This window comes from Felis catus, chromosome A1, assembly GCF_018350175.1.
Source record: "Felis catus isolate Fca126 chromosome A1, F.catus_Fca126_mat1.0, whole genome shotgun sequence".
Lineage (NCBI taxonomy): Eukaryota > Metazoa > Chordata > Mammalia > Carnivora > Felidae > Felis > Felis catus.
This window is the reverse complement of record NC_058368.1, coordinates 200,293,131-200,310,999: the sequence shown is the minus strand read 5'-3', so window position 1 is coordinate 200,310,999 and position 17,869 is coordinate 200,293,131. Positions and strand designations below refer to the sequence as shown.

The 17,869-nt window shown below is 33.9% G+C and overlaps 1 long non-coding RNA gene across 2 annotated transcripts in view; it reads right to left on the bottom strand.

The window, feature by feature from the left end:
- LOC123380039 overlaps positions 1 to 17,869 on the bottom strand; it is a 192,733-nt gene that overhangs the window by 85,195 nt on the left and 89,669 nt on the right. The window contains exons 2-3 of one of the 2 annotated variants that reach the window (XR_006585278.1): positions 10,557 to 10,713; positions 8,397 to 10,392 (exon numbers count right to left, since the gene is read on the bottom strand). This is a non-coding gene — a long non-coding RNA (uncharacterized LOC123380039). Of the gene's footprint in view, positions 1 to 8,396; positions 10,393 to 10,556; positions 10,714 to 17,869 lie in introns of those variants that run through there. The other variant, XR_006585285.1, reaches the window with a different exon arrangement.

Below are 17,869 nucleotides of genomic sequence, written 5' to 3'. Positions count from 1 at the left end.
TGCTATCTGTTACGCCAACTCCTGCTATGCCTTTTACTCTGCCTGTGAATTCAAAGTAGTCACCAAAGGAATCAGAAGCCTCATTTCAAGTCATTTCAGCTCATTCTATTTCATTAATGAAAACATATCTATTTTAAATATTTTATAGGCTTCTTACTCTAAATAAATGTAAGCAGTATTATAAGAATTAAAGAAAGTTCATTATTACTTATTCCACATTAATCCAGGCCAATAATTAAAATAAATAATCAATTGTGACAAATAGAAGAAAACACTGCTTCCTTAGTGGTTCCATAACTCTACCTAAACACTTAATTTGACTAATCTGAAAAGTAATTAAATAATACTTAGATTTATTTCACTAAAATTTATTTTGCACTATATTAAACTCTTGTATCGCATTAGTTACATGAGAGTTCCACTATGCCTTACTAAAAATCTTTTTTACACTTTAGACCTATGCTGTTCAACACAGTAGCCACTGTATATGCAGCTATTAAATACTTGAAATGTGGCTAGTTCAAACTGGGAAGTGTTGTGGGTATAAAATGCACACTGAATTTCAAAGATTTAGTATTACATGTAAAGTCTTAACGTTTTGTACTGAATTCATGCAGAAATGATATTGCAGATGTAGTGACCTAAATAAAATATATTTTTAAAATTACTTTTACATTATTTATTTCTACTTTAAAAAACGTGGCTAAAAAAGATTTAAAATTACATATGTGGCTTGCATCTGTGGTTTGCTTAATATTTTTATTGGACAGCACTGACTTCGAATTTCTTTTAGTACCTGATTAATTAATATAGTTAGGATGATAAGGTAAAAAAATATTAAGAATCTTTTATAATGCTGCTATTAGTCAGTATTTCTTTATTTAACACCCATTTTCAGGGTACTGATTCCAAGTTAACCCTTCTCTTTGATGTGGGAGTAATAAGCAAGTGGAGGTTTTGCCCAGACTTGTCTTGGAGTCAATCCTAAATCCTAACTATTAACTCAAAATGTAAATCCACTTCTGGCCCACTTTCTAACACAAGAGACTAAAATAAAGTCTAGGTAGTGAATTAGTGGAAGACAACTCACCTAAGATGGCAGCGATAAACCAACTGTAACCTGAAATCAATGACAGTCCTTAGGAGTGATCCTCTGAAATGCAGCAAATGAGGAAGTAAGTTCACTCCATATTAATTTTGATTATAAGAAGATATGAGTAAATTCTTTTGTTTTTGTTTTTTCATTAAAGGTATAATTAACATACATTACATTAGTTTCAGGTGTACAGCATAAGGATTCAATATTTCCATATACAGCAAAATAATCACCATAGCAAGTCTAGTTAACATTGGTCACTGTATATAGTTACAAAATTCTTTTTCTTGTGATGAGAATTTTAAGATTTACTCTTTTAGCAATTTTCACATATACAATACAGTATTAGTAACTATAGTCACCATGCTGTACATTACACCCCATGACATATTTATTTTATAACTGGAAGTTTTTACCTTTTGACTCCCTTCACCCATTTCACCCACCTTCAACCTCCCACCTCTGACAACCATCAGTCTTTTCTCCATATCTATGAGCTTGGTTTTTGTGGTCATTACTGTTGTTTTTAGGTTACACATATAAGTAAGATCATACAGTATTTGTCTTTCTCTGTGACATATTTCACTCAGCATAATGTCTTCAGGGTCCATCCATGTTGTCATATATGACAAAATTTCATTCTTTTTTATTGCTGAATAATATTCCTAAGTTTTTGAATAGGGAGGGATTCTGTAGATTAATAATAGTAAGCATATTATTTCATTAAAGTCTTTTTTTAATTTACTTTGAGTTTTAATTTACTTTCCTTTCAAAACTTTTGGCAGCTAGAACTAGGATATCTTCACTTTTATGAAAGTAATATATAAAATGTGTATGCTATATATGTATAATTATATAATAAATATTTTAAATATACATAAATACAGTTTCTTGTTTCTAAATAAATGCAAACCATTTTATAAGAATTAGAAGTTCATTATTAGTTATGTCAACACTAATTAGACAAAAGACTATAATAAATAATCAATTCTGACAGGTAAAAGAGAATGTGATTCTTTACAGTGCCTTCATATTTCACACTAAAAATACTGGCTTCTAATTATGTTAACATAATCTATATTGATTTTATCCTACATTTTACCTATGATAATTTTAAATCAATACACTAACAATAAGACTACATAAATGAAGTTTCAGAGAGGATTTTTTTTGTGTTTGTCTTTGTTTCTATTTGTCCTTATATCTTACTAAAGTGTAAAGTTAAAATACTGAGTATTTAAAATAGTTTGAAGTAGTTTTACCATGTGATTCTGACAACTTGATACACAATTAGATTCATTTGTTTCCATTGGTTTCCAATTTTAAAGATTGATTTTTAATTTTTGTCTTTATGTGAAATTACAAACACACATGTCTACAAATTCAAAGTAAAAGGACAAAAAAAACCTTAAAAAGTGCATACACAATGGTCTTAATTCTATCCTTTGTCCTCTGACCACCTTTCCCTCCTACAAAAAAAAAAACAAAACAATTCTATTACATTTTAATTTATTCTTTGTTTTATTTTGAAATTATAAGTAAATACATGTGTATATTAACATTCCTCTCCTTCCTTACTCATATGTTTTAAACTCTGTCTTCACTTTTTATTTTTTCATCTAAAGTTCCTTTTCAAGTACCGGGAGATATCCATTGGGTCCTTTTATAGCTGTACATATTTTATGCTGTAGATTCACCTCAATGTGTTCAACCAGTACCCTGTGTACGGACATTGGTTGTTTCCAATCTTTTGCCATAAGGTCACAATATATAGCCTTAAGTATATTCTTCTAAAACATACACCCATAACCACAAGGAGAATCAATTCACCTTGCACATTTTTAAATTCAAATATGTACACTGCTAGTTTAATCAAGTGCTATTGTTTCATGCCCATAGCTTATATTTGGAAATAAAATCATCTGGCAGAATACCTTCTAACCAGCCATGAACCTTAGGCACTGAAGACAAAAAAAAAAGACACTGGAATCAAATCAAATCAAGGAAAAATTTCAAATGGAGAGAATGGAAATTAAGCAAGTCCATACTGTATGCTTTTTCAAGAAAGAATGGTCAACTACAAAGAGTCACGTGGGGGTTTTATTGTTTGTTTTGCTTTGCTTTTTCATTGGAAGGAAATAGGAAAGAGTCTGAAAAGAGTTATTTGGATAATTTGATTGGGAAGCAATTATAGATAAATGTAATATCCATCTTGAACCGAGAGCCTAGTTGAAACCCAAACCATAACTATATGCTTCCATAAGTCATCCTAATTCCCCCCATGTTCTCAACATTCTGAAGCACCATAAAGTAGATGAGGTGGCATATCTAGGACTTCAGAAGAACAAGACAAATGTGCTATACTGACAAAGACATCAGGGAATCATGGAGGCTTGAAACGCATGATTGAGAGGTTGACTGTGGAACAAATTGAGTAGGAAAGAAGTGGACCATAAAAGGACCAGTGGGTAATATGAATCAAGAGATAAATACCTCAGTGAAGGAAAGGAGCAAAAGAATAGTCCATGATTAAACATAACTTTGGAATTGAAAGGACATTTTTCTCATCAAACTAAAACAACTGTAAATAATTGATTTTACTTCTAAAGAAAGTAGTGAAAGACTGTCCAGATTGGAATGTATTTTTTTTTAATGGAAGCAGGTTTATCATTGTTGTGGAAGGATGTATTTATAAGTGTTTTATCATTCTAAGAAACTTATCATATCAGAATGTCTGACATAGTTTCAAATTATGCACAGCAATTTTCAGAGTTAATCATTGTACAATATAATATTATGCTTCCCATTGCTCCATATAAAACACTCCTGAGTTCAAGAGTCCTATTTGGAAGCAAGCCCACTTCCCCACTTCAGCTCTCTATTTTTAACATTTAATAACCGTCATGACACATTTCCTTATTTTCCCTTTTCCAGCCACCACAAGAGTGTTTGGTGATAATACTTCTTTTGATTAGTCAAAGCCTCGCATTATTCCATATCCCAAGGATTCAAACTATTCTTTTATTTTAAATAAAAATTCGTAAGACAAACATTCAAAAAACTTGTTTTTCTTTCTCTTCCATAAATTAGGTTTCTTTTCCTGCTTGTCAAAATATAAGAATTTGTGCAGTAATATTAACTCCATAAAGACAGAAACTCTTATTTCATGCTTTCTAAATTTTTATTCTCACTTGAGTACCTAATCCAGAGGCAGATCCCTATATGTACTAATTATGTACTAATGTGTATGGAAACAATGAAATAATACATAATACAGCTTACAAAAAGCAAAGAGTTTACACATAGATATAATTTTATTTATTTATCCTACTATTATTTAATACTTACTTGACAAATTTTCTAGGCCATTACTTTATTTGGTTGCAAGTAGAGAGGATGCTTTATAGAATAAATTATGGTAAGGCCTTCAGTGTTTCTAAATTACAATCCCCAAGAAATGTAAATGTATTTAACTGAAGTTGAATGATGTAAAACAAAATGAAACAGAATGGAAAAAAAAAAAAAAAGAAATGTGCTATTTTATTTTAGAACTCAGTTTGATAAACACAGATTTTTAAAATCAAGATTGTTTCTAACCAAAACCACCACACCTTTGAAAGGCAAAAAAATATACAACTTGGCTATTTTATTATCAATGTCAATTGCAATGTTAACTTTAGGTATTAGATCTGACAGAAGAGACAGAAGGCAGATCATAATTTAACTCGTCATTTCTTTTCAAGTATGATTCAACTGTCTATTCTTGAAACAACCTTAATTGGAACATGTATTTACATGTACAAAATTATTCATAATATTTCAACCTCAAATAGAAAGAACTGCCATATTCAATATATATATTGAATATCTGTTTGGAAATGTGATTATATTAAAAAGCAATCTTAATCTTTGCTGGAAGGACATGAAGCAGCAATAAATTAGAGCATGGAAAAGAAAATTAAAGGGTTTTTGCTTTTTCTTTTGATAAGATAGAAGTTTATCTTCCCACTGTCCAGAAGTTAGCAGTCCAGAATTAGTAACACAACTCCTTAACAACTAGGGACCAGACTTACTCTATATTGTTCTGCCATCTTCAATTTATAGCTTAGACCTTATGGTCTAAGATGGCTGCTTGAGCTCCAGGTAGCATGTCCACATTTTTAGCCAATGGGAAAGAAAAAAAGAAGAGAGAAGGAAGACATGCCCTCATTTTAAAGGTGACTTAAATCCCATTGGTCAAAATTTAGACACACCTACTAGTCAAGAAAGACTGGAAACAAGCCTTTTCTAGCTGGCTATGCACCCAGCCTAAAATCTGAAGTTTAAGGCCAATACAACGGGAGAGAATAAATATCAGGGAACAAATAACTGTTTTGCCACCATATTTTCACAGAGGCTTCAACTATTATGAGATAATCCAGACTGTAAAACTTTTCTTTCTGTTCATGGATTAAGATGATTACCATCAAGAATACAGCTTTGGGAAAGAAAAATAGCTGGGTTCAAATCCCCTCTTTACCATAGAGAGAATTTACCAAACAGTTTTTTTTTTTCTAAGCAAGTTGTCTGTAGAGAGAAAGACTAGTACTAAATGTTGAGTTATGTTGTTTATATCAAATGGAACAATTACACATCACCTTTTAGAAATAGAAAAGTGATGTTTAAAAATTAGTATTATTAATACTATTATTAGCTAACAATAGACTATTTAGGTGAGGAACATAACATGGTAAGAATAAATTAAAATGTCAACATTATAATTTTCTAAATACTTACATAGTAGGTAGCTAATGTAGATAACACATTTCTGACATTCTTTTCTCTGAGGACCCAGAATTTAATCTTTTATATTTTTTAACCTTTTATCTTTAGACACCAATGCACAAACTTTCCCAAAAGTGTTGGTCAGTGGGCTACCTTCAGAATTTACTTTTTCAGTTGATCAGAGTGTGTATTTGTCATGACTGATTTGGACACTGATATGTTAATAATTTTAATTCCTTATAGGACAATTTCAAGATTCCAAACTTCTTGATTATGTGTCATGCCAGTGAATTGAGTCAAAAACAACAGGCCATTCAAGTATTTAACCTCATTTTTTTTTAAATAAGAAGCCAGAGTTGGAAGAGGTTTGTTGATTTTTTTCAAATTTACACAGATATTAAAATCATAGTTCAATACTGTTTAGACCACACTGAATCCAAATGTTTGGAATACTACTTATGTAAAACCTAGTGAAAAACTAATATAAAGAATATGTATGTGTCTGTCTACTGATGTTTTTCAAATGTCCTGATAAGTTATGGATTTGTGGATTCTGGAAAGATGTACATAAAATGAGGAAAAAGACATCATGTTTTGTCTATGATAATGTATATTCTATGTGATTAAAAACAAATGTAGTTAAAAACTATGTTACACAAATAGAAGGAAAAATATAAAAGTATTTTTATATATAAAAATATAAAATGGGAAGTAAATACATTGGGAAACAAGAAAAAACAGCTCATCAGATGACTAATAGTTTATGTAACCTTTTGTTATAGATAATTAGTTCAGTTTAGTAATAAAAAAAATTTTGAGTTAAAAATTAGTTGCATACAGATAAGCAACTACAAAAATGTTTAGCAAAAATCCCTCCTTTAAACAATTTTTTATTTCTCATTATATAAAATCCATATGCAAAAAATATAATCATAAACATAATCACTATCACATTAGCCCAAAGGTTTAAAAAAAAAAAAGGTTATGAGGCCAAGAATAAATAAGGCAAATAAATAAATGCAGTATCTGCCTGGATCCTAATTTTTCTTTCCATTACTTTCAGCCCATTACTTGGTCAGCTGTTTTTAAGGAAATCTAGATTTAATTTATATAATAGGCAATATTTGCAATCCTAATGTAGTTTGGTTACCAAACTCTCCTCTACTCCACTCCCCACACAATTACCAAGAAGAGCTTTCTAAAAGGAAACTAGAATCGTATCATGTTCAGATTTTAATACTATTCAATATGAACTCATAATTTTCATAACACAATCCAAACAGGATGCCATGGTGTTTATTACCACTTGCAATCTGGCCCTTGCTTAGGAGTCTAGGCTTATCTCTTACTCTGTTTCTTCTACCCTGTATACAATTATATTCATTTTTCTTCCTTCATTTGTTCAAAAAAGTGTGTATCAAGTACCTAGTATATGCCAGACAATGTTTTAGGTGTTGGCGATAATAAGGGAACACAAATACCTGGCCTCTTGGAGTTTATATTCTCTTCCCTAACCCTGATTGAGTCACTGAAAGGCAGAGATAATTGAAAATGGGGATCATGGCAGTCCCCCATTTGCATGCCACCTTATTTGCCAAGTGCTCTCTCATACACTGTACATTTGATCATCACATGAACCTCTGCTATAGCCACACCTTTCATACTTTGGACCTTTGAATGTGCTATTTCCTATGTCTGAAATGGGTTTACCTTCCCCATTCTTCACCCCAGTTCTCTTAGCTAATTCTTCTGGTCCTTTAAGACTTAGACCAATCATAACCGCATGTAGTAAGGACTGCTTGACTGATTCTAACCTCCTGTCCTCAAGACTGGCTTGGGTATTTTTCCCATGTGCTACTATAACATAAATCAAATGCTACATATTTTATAGCACCAGTTTATCTATTTAACTGATATTTTATTTGAAGTAGATTACTATGATTTGGTTTTGGTAACCTGAAAACATAATTGTTCAATTCTGTAAAAATACTCAGTAAATAAATATCTTTCTGCTTTTCAAATTCAAGGACATAATTTTATAAGAAAATATAACTTCTTTCAATATGAGCCAAACAAAGTTATGGTCTTCTGTTAATGTGCTTGTGTGTTGTTATGAAAATTGCCAAAACAGATTTTAATTACTTAAAATTCTTCAAAGGTACATCTGAGGTTATGCACTGTTTAATGACTCAAATAAATCTTTTTTTAATGTTTATTTTTGAAAGAGAGAGAGAGACATAGTGCGAGCAGGGGAGGAGCACAGAGAGAGAGAGACACAGAATCTGAAGCAGGCTCCAGGCTCTGAGCTGTCAGCACAGAGCTGGACGTGGGGCTCGAACTCACTGACCGCGAGATTAAGCCCGGAGCTGAAGTTGGACACAACCGACTAAGCCACCCAGGTACCCCTCAAATAATACTCTTTAAAAAATGTTTATTTATTTTTGAGGGAGAGAGTGGGGGGGGGGGGCAGGGACTGAGGACCCAAGGCATACTCAAACTCATGAACCAAACCATGAGATCATGACCTGAGCCCAGGTTGGGTGCTCAACCAACTGAGCAGCCCTGGCACCCCTCAAATAATACTTTAAAAGTAGGCAAGTGTGTATGGATATGTTTTAGGTACAAGTGTAGGCAGTGATTTTTTTTGAATAACAAGTTCATAGATAAAATAAACAATCATCAGACCTGATTTCAGAATGGAAAATAAGAGTTTCATATGTTTGGCACATGATTATATGTGGAGAGCAAGCACATTTAATAAATATTGAATCATAATCTGAGACATGGACTGAATGAGTCATCACAGCATTTGAGGGTAAATCTCTGAGAGCTTGAGCACAAGTAAATGAATTTAAACCTCAACACCATAAATTGATATAAAGTAAAAATCACTTAATGGTGCAGACATCCAAAACAGAAGCAGATTTTCTATAAATTCCAGGGTAATTGCGTTATATTGATGCTATAGACTGAAGGTTTGTGTCCTCCAGAATTCAAATGTTGAAACTTTGTCAACAATATGATCGTATTTGGAGTTGGGGCCTTTGGGAAGTGGTTAGGTCATCAGGGTGGAGTCCTCATGAATGGGCTTAGTGCCTTTATAAAAGAGGCATCCAGAGAGCTCCCTCAACCCCTTCTCCCATGTGAGGACACAGCAAACAGATGGCAGCCTATGAACATGGGAGTGGGTTCTCACCAGACACCAAACTGGCCTGTTCCTTGGCCTCAGACTTTCCAGCCCTCAGAACTGTAAGAACTAAATCTCTCTTGTGTATAAGCCAATTGGTCTGTGGTATTTTGTTACAGAAGCCCACACTAAGACAATCGAGAATAAGAGAAATAAAAAATGTGGTCCTGTAATATTATAATCCACAAAAGTATTTTACAAATTTAAAGATTATGGTATGTTAACTAACTGGAATTTAAATAAAAAACTTGAAGAAAGAAACACGTGTAGAAGCATAAAAAATTAAAGATTTGGGGTTATTTAATGTAACTGCATACTCATTAATGTTCCCTATCCTTGACTCCCTTTAAAGTTTTCAAACAGTGATTCATAGTCTTGCAAAAAGCTGGCTCCTCCTCTTCTCCCATATCTGTGACTTGCTTACTTGGCTTCACTGTAAGTATGATTCCAAAGAAAGAACAGGTTTTAATCAGATCATGATCTCTAATGTGAGTGACAACTGCTAGTCAAATACTAGAAAGGTCTTCATGCAAGTCAAGACCACCTTTGAAAAATAGAGCCGTGTGAACAATATCAACATAAGCAGCAAAATTCTTCCAGGAGGAAATTTCAAGCCTCTATTTCATGACTTGCTTTTATGGGTTTAAGCACAAGCGTGACATTATGTGAATGCAGTTTGCTGTGTTTAATTACTATCATTATTATTATTATAGATACAGTAGTAATTATCTCTTCCTACTGTCTCATTATGTTTTGATCAATTCACATAATAAAAGTTTACTGTAAATATAAGGTTAGGTAACATTCAAGAAAACATGTAATTATGGAATATATAATCATATACAATCTAAACAGTTGAACATTTCCCAACATTTCCAACAATTAAATGTTTAGAAAGTAAAGAATTAGCTGCTTTTAATAACATAGGTGCAATTCTACAGGCAATGGCTCTAGAAGGCTTTATTTGTTGACCTAAAATTACTTTACTTCTGTTATATTAATAACATCTAGGTTTCTCAAAAACCCGCTGGCAAAAAAAAAAAAAAAAATCTTTCCAGCTTTATTAATGATTCATATGGCAGTTTCTGAAGAGACAAGTCCCACAGAGAAGGAGCACTTGATTAATGACCTGGAAACACTTTTCCTTTTCAGCTGATTAAATAAAATTGACTGGATTTTTACATTTTTATAATAAAATGACCCGCAGGGCTGAGATGACACAGTGAAAGCAGCATGTTCACTCTTCAGCAGATTTTTATTTTGTCACTTGTAAAAATGAAAGGGCTAACCACCCAAGCAGAAAAATGCACTTTATCATTGTCCATGGCTGCCATGCTGACAAATGCTGCATACAAATATAAAAACATGGAGGAAAATAGACAGTGTTTATATTCAGCATGATTTTGTCTAATGATGACTAAAGTCTTATTATTCCTGGGCCTAGAAACTGTATACTAAATTATTATTTAAAAATAAAAAAACTTAGAAAAAAAGAACTCTAATCTGTACCTGCAATCTTTAGAGGCGTTCAAGGTGACCATAATCAAGATTATTGGATGTCATTCCTGTAATCTTTCTTGCTTCTGGGGTGAGGAGGATTCTCTTTGGAGACCAAAGTTCTTTCTTACTTTCACACTAACGGGCTCATGGACAGCCGTAGGCAAAACTGTGAAGTAGGAAAAATGGAGGGTTTTTTGCATTTCCCACAGCACCATCTTTCTTTCTGTCTCTGAATCCTTTCCAGAGCACTTCTCAACCAGGAGCTGACCTCCCTAACTTAGTATTCCTTTGTTGTTTCCTTGCTCCCTAAATTCTTGCTTAGTTGCCTCTACTTGTCTGATCCTTTAAAGTGGTAACTTTATTTCTCATTTCCTTCCTCTACACTATGGCTACTATATCTATATTTGTTTTTTGAAGAGTACTAGTCCCAGGTCCACTTTTTCAGGGATCTCAAAAGGAACCTTCCCTAGCTGTTAACTTGATAAAGGGAAAGGCCAGAGGATACTCCTCAGGGGTAATTATCTTTTAGAACAAAAGTTACTATATGATAGCCCTATATTTAGACAAAGATGTGTGTATTTGGCGTAACAATTAAATTCGAGATATTTCAACTGAAACCCACAAACTGTGGGTACTTTGGAAAACTCCAAAAGTTTTCGGCACCTGGCTATCCTCATAGGGCAATAGCCATCCAAAGATGACTACGATAGGATGTCTAAGATGAGATGCAGGCTTGCCACATCTTTCCTTCTACCTAGCGCTGCTAACACTGTGGCTGAGTGTCATTCTATCTCATGATGCCCATTCTACCCTTTCATTGATATTACCTGCCTTATCTCTGTAGGCTTTTTATTTGAGTCCCCCAAGATATAGGCATTCTTCTTAATCTCCAAAAAGAAATTTTGCAACTTGATCTTTCCCTCCTCCTAGGAAAAGAAATTAAAAATATAACCTCCCTTCCCATTTAACCCAATGAAACAATGGCAATGGGATGATTTCTAGCCAGCAGGAACAGTAGACATGCTGCACCAATGAAAATTAATGTAATAGTGGATATATGGGGACAGAAATCAGTTTTATGTGTCCATGACATACTCTGATCTCTTACCTGGCCTAATAGTCCTGAAATTTAAATCAGTCAAGAAAGTAAACGGACATGTGAATTTGAAAGTTAGTAAACTTGGAGAAGAATAGCTAGCATTAGATAATATACTATAATACATAAAACAAATATCTTTATTTTGTGAAGTTTCAGGATAGCAGTGCAGGTGTTGGTGTATTTTCACAAGAAAGGAAAAAAATACTGAGAAATACTACCAATTGGCCAAGTACTATTCAATAAAAGCCACCACACTGGTACTATGTCACTCTTACTACTTCTCTTGAGTATTCTGATCTATTTCTTCGCTGAATACATACGAAGCTTTGAGGATGCCATACTGGAGCTGTGTAGGAAGGACTATATTCTTATTGTTACATCTTTAGGGTATAATATGATATAGAAGTAATGTGGGAAGTCTATGAGATAAAATTTACAATATCACTAATTCAGTACACATAATGATATACTTTTATGTGATATATCTCTAGCACTTATTGCTTTGCCATGCATCAACTCCCAAGATTAGCACAAATAGAAAACAATTTAAGACTTGATGGCAGACATTTTGTTCTGTTTTGTAACCTCTGTAGGACTAGCCCTAGAACCATACTGGCAAATAGTCAACACTCAATCAATTTTTATTATTTAGTGAAGATAGTGGCTGAATTTAAGGTAAATTCTCAGACTTTCCAATCATGAAGCATTTATATAGTCACTAGTACATTTTAAGCAACCCAATTATTTTCTCCTTTTCTAAATTAAAGACTTACCTGATTTGGTATGACTGGGCCAAAATCTTAGTTACATTTGGAACGACAATTAATTATTCTGTGCTCAGATGAGTGTCCCAATACTATGTACAATTCAAGAAATCCATCAAAATCATTGTTATTAAGATCTCTCATAAGTACTACAGGAGTACAGAGGTGTATTAACATCTGTTCATGAGTTTACCATCTCATAATATTGGTAGAGTTCTTTTACCTTCCTTTTACTTAGAACATCACTTAATAATTATTAAGCTCCAATATAGAAAGCAATTTATGTCACTAGTCTTCATGCTATACTCTTGACTCCCTACAATAGTTTCTCTGTGTAGTCACTAGTATATATTTAAATCATTTCATATTTATTAAATATATGTGCACAAACACATATACCCACATATGCATGTGTGTGTGTGTGTGTGTGTGTGTGTGTGTGTGTGTGTGCACTCCTTAAGTAAGGTTGTTGCTAAATCTTCCCAGGGAAATTGAAGACTTTCATTTCTATTCATTGCAATATCAGTTTGGCTGTTTTGAGTTACATAATGATTTTAGCTTTGAAGTTAAAGGTCAATCTCAGGGCAAGGAGCACTTTACTGTGAAGTTGGAAACATAAAGAAGTGTGAATAAAACTGTTCATGACCCTGAGTCTCTATGAGCCAGGACTTAAGCAAGAATTTGAAGGATGTCAAATGCACACTCACTTCAACAGGCCATTACAAATGCCATACAACTCTCCATAGAATGCAATAAGGCTGGTGACACTGGACACATGGTGGGGTGCCTGTAGCAAACCATGAGGTAATTGCATTTACATGGAGATCTCTGAGCAGTGCAAAGCCCTTTATGGATTGCATTCTGAATCAATCTGTACAATTCCCAAATGTGTTCTGCCAAATTAGAAAGGGTGGGTTGTATCGTAAGTTTTATAGATAGAAAAAAAGGGGCGAAAGAAAAGGTAGGTATCTTACTGGAATCCCCAGAAAACACTTAGAACTGCCCATTTTACATGACATTTTCATGCTGCTGCACTTCTCTTTAATCGAGAGCACACCATCACTGGACAGACACTGAGGGAGGCCTCGGAAAACAATTTCACGCAGCTTTCACTCTCAGGTTTATAGGCTCTTGGAAAAAGTTCAGAAGTTCAATTTGATGATATAATAAGAAGTTCAAGGGTTCACAGTCTATCGGTGTAAGTAATACCATGAAATTAAAACATGTAGATTATTTTTCCTCTTCACACACTAAGAGACACTTCTGTTTCTGGACAGAAAATTCAAGAACTCTGCTTAGGAATTTCCCCATTTTTATCTTACATAAAGTTTTCAAAGGGGGAATGAAAACGGAAAAATGAAAAAACAAAGTGTGGAAAATGAGAAACTCCTGGTGGTATAGGGAAGTGAAAATGTTGGGATTCCACTGTCCTCTGAGTGTTAATCTGAAAAGACACAACCCACACAGGGATCTCAGGGACCTCGGGATTCAGCTTTCTGAGTTCCTTTTGCCAGAGAAACTTTCTCCTGTGAGAAAGCTGCTCTTTCTCCCAAATAAGGTCAATGTTGTTTCTGTTTTCACAAGTCAAAATTAAGTTTTGAACACTTCTAGGTATGCCAGTCATGGCTTTTTGGCATCCCTTATGCTAACAATGGCAAAACAGCTAAAGACAAGGGAATGGTATGGAATGAATTCACTTTCCTACTTTATAAAACTAAAAACATAAATAAAATGTACTTTGTTAAGCTTTGTGGGCTACTTTTTTAACCAAAATTAAAAGATAGAAAGGATTCCTAATAACTTAGAATCCAAAAAATGATGATGTTGTTAATTTTAGACTAGAAATGTAATGTGAATAAGTACTGGAATCAATCCCAGGTGTATTTACCACTGCAGTAATACATAAATTTCAATTTTTAGAATAAAATATTCTTATTTTTAACATATTTCCATTTCTAAAGTATCTAGATTCCTGATTTTTAAAACTCAGAACAAGATGAAGTATATTGCACAGCTCCCAGATCTTGATGATAGGCCACCATATGGTCAGTGACACCACTGAACTATCTCCCCGGGTTTGCATCAGGGTAGGGACATAAGCTGTTAGTCATAGATTCTGCATAGTCACGGAGCCCACTTATGCAACTAGAGAAGTTCTCCTCAAATCCTCAAGTAAAATTATAGAATGTGGGATCTAGTCATTCAGGATAGGCTTTTGTGAAATTTGGATGGGTACTACTTCTCCCCTGATAATATGTGTGTGTGTGTGTGGGGGGGGGGTGTTTCTTTGTGGAAAGAGAATACATAGCTTTCCTCAAGACTTTTAAGAAAATTCGTATATAAACAAAAGGAAGGCCAAGTGTGTGTGTTTGTGTGGAGGCAGCAGTGTGGTCTAGTAGAGCTCCATCAAGGGGTTGAGAGATCTATGCTTTAGTCTCAGTCTATCAAGAAGCAATCGTTTGACTTTAGGCAAGTTACCTAATCTCTTCATGTTTCAGTTTTCTCAACCATGAAATGGGGGAAATAATACCCTGCACCTGCCTTTCTTAGCTCATAGGGCTATGGTGAGGATCAAATAAGAATTTGTAAGAAAACCTTTTGCATTAAAGAGTTCTACAGATGCATGGTTTATGGGGATTAATCCCTCCTGCTCTTCCCTATACCCCCCTCCCTCTTATCTTTAGCCCCCCTGCACACAAATTCACAAGAATCAACCCTTGCTTCCAGAAAATTCTCCTTATAATACTAAATAGCATTGCCTTCTTTTGTCAAATTTAGTATTTCATAAAATTTCACATTTTTGAAATATGAAGAATACTATTTAGGCTCTGCCCTCACTGGGTATCCCCATCTATATTTAGTAAACTTCCATCTACCACCCAGGATAGTTCCAACCATTTCCTGGATGCAATCTTTCCTCCAAGGCCACATGAGAACCCTCTCATTGTACTTTCTCAAAATTCATTCAAGATCTGTATCACAGATCTTATTAAGTTGTAATGTGCTTATTTATCTACTGGGCCATCTGCCTCACTAGACTGCCAGCATTTTCTCTTCATTCCTTTTTAAATAAATCCCCAACCACTGCACAGGGCCACATGCATAGTAGGCACATGGTAAAGTAGCTGCTGAATAAGACAAACTTATAATAACTCACTTCTATGGAAAAGTGTACATAAAATATGCTGCAATTTCCTCAGAATTTTCTGCACGTTTTCCATGTGAGCTATGATTCAGATGCCAGTAGAGAACACAGTTTGTGCCTTATTTTAACAATATTTCAGTATCTTTTGTATCCAATTGTCTAGTGTTTTTATTTTTCAACACAAAAAGTAATTCCTTAAACTTGTCAAGTTCACCTTATTTCTGAATGGTTCTCTTACAGATTTTACATGTATTTCTGTATATGCATTATTTCTGTTTGATAGTATTATATTTAGCACTAGTATCAAAGTACCCATTATTTCCATTCTACACATTACATACATTCAAATTTAAGAAATTCAAAATTATATCAAAAATGAAAACAAAAAGCAAAATATCTTGATAATTTTACCTGCCTAAAATTGTCTAATGTAGCCTAATCTTTATATTCTTCTCTCCCAGGAGTCTTAGCACCAACAAGAGAAAGTAAGAGTAAAATTTGCCTCCCTAGCTTGCTAAAAGACTCATTCTTCTTTTCACCCTTAATCATAAGCTGATTAGAGCCTAATTAAGGCTCCTCAACCACTAGTCTCCCAAAGACCAGTCAGGAAAAATGGGCTATCCCTCTAGCAAGGAATAAAGTGGCTAAAAGTCTTCAAATGAGATTTGCGCTGTCCATGGTTTAGACATCAGGACTGTAATAAGTTGTATCATCCTTCCCACGCCAATCCTATTTAGCCTGATTTTACCAATCAGTAAGCTGATCCAGATACACTTGCTTGAGGTCTATTCCTCCAAACGTAAGCTTCCTTTTAACAATGTCCCAAAGTCTTAAAGTGAGGATGTAGAGGGGCAGCTCTTTTGAGCATCTCAATTTAAGATTAAGTGGCAAGAAATCATTTCTATTGGCATATTTCTATAACAGTAGATATAGAGATGTAAACTGTATTCATATAAAAATTTTAGCCTTTCCAATTTGTTCTTTATCTTGTTAAGCATGCCTGGTTTTTACAGAGAATCCCATTTTTTTAAAAAATCTTACCATGACCCAAGCCTTTGCTTTGAGGCAAGAGAATACTCCCAAAGAAATAACCATTCCACTTTGAGGACTGACACCTTACACTCTTTCTGATTTTGAGGGTAGAGCCACCCCAAGCAGACCAGAAGATGAAGTATAGAATGGAAATAAATTCTAGGACTTAAATCCAGTATGAGTAATGGAAGATCACTTTGCAAATTTAACTCAAGAGAATATGACTAATCAACTGAGTTATTCTGAAGTTGTGATGATAAGAAAACAAATCCATCACTTGATCTCATAAGTGGCCACATTCCACTTCTTTCCTAGGAAGTCAGCAAGAACACTTAATGTCTACCTCAGTCTAATGTTGTCTCTTACCCCTCTACTCCTGATATTTACCCTCCATTAAGTTTATTCCAACTCTAACTTTCCCAGTACCAAATGAGTTAAACATTCTGAAGTTTCACCCACACAATGTGCTGCTTTTGTCCCCATGTCTGTTGTTTCTGTTCAGACACTCTCTATTGCATGTTCTCTTGTGGAATAACAAGAATCTCCCCTCAGGCTCCAAGACCATTGCTTAGCTTCAAGACAATCTCAACATGACAAATCTAAATAGAGGTAGAAGCTAGAATTAGTAGGTATTTTAATTTGTTGCAGAAATATTAAGAACTGATATTACCAATCCAAAAATATATCTTAATAGTGACCATTCTATAATATTTTAAAAATTCTATTGAGTTTTATCAGAAAAAAAAACACCTTAATTTTAATATCATTTAGGGAACTTTCATGTACATAGTATTGTTTTGGTCATCATGCTTGCAAGCTCTGTGATGCTGTTCCTCATTTTCTAAAATTAGTTTGTAAATCTCTGAGGATCACAAGACAAACCCAGAACTATAGGTTTTCCATCCTTGTCTTTTTATATAGTATATTCATGCATCTTCTTTAACCTGGAAGAGCTGTTTTTAAACCTCAGGGGCAAACTAAAACTCTTCTACTCATCTCAAATGTTATTTTATGTCTAACAAGAAGTAATATAAGAAGGGTAAGAGTACTAAATTATGGGTGACCTTAAAATGTTGGCAGATATGATTAGAATTTACCCTGCCTAGGACAAAGACCCCACTTCTCTTCATTCATTCAGAACTATGTACCAAATATATACACAGAAGCAGACACAATTCCTTCCTTCATAAAGCAAAGAATTGAATGAAAAGAAAATACACCTAAAAATACAAAATTATGACTATGGCAAATGAAAAAGAGATACATAGTGATATAAGGGCAA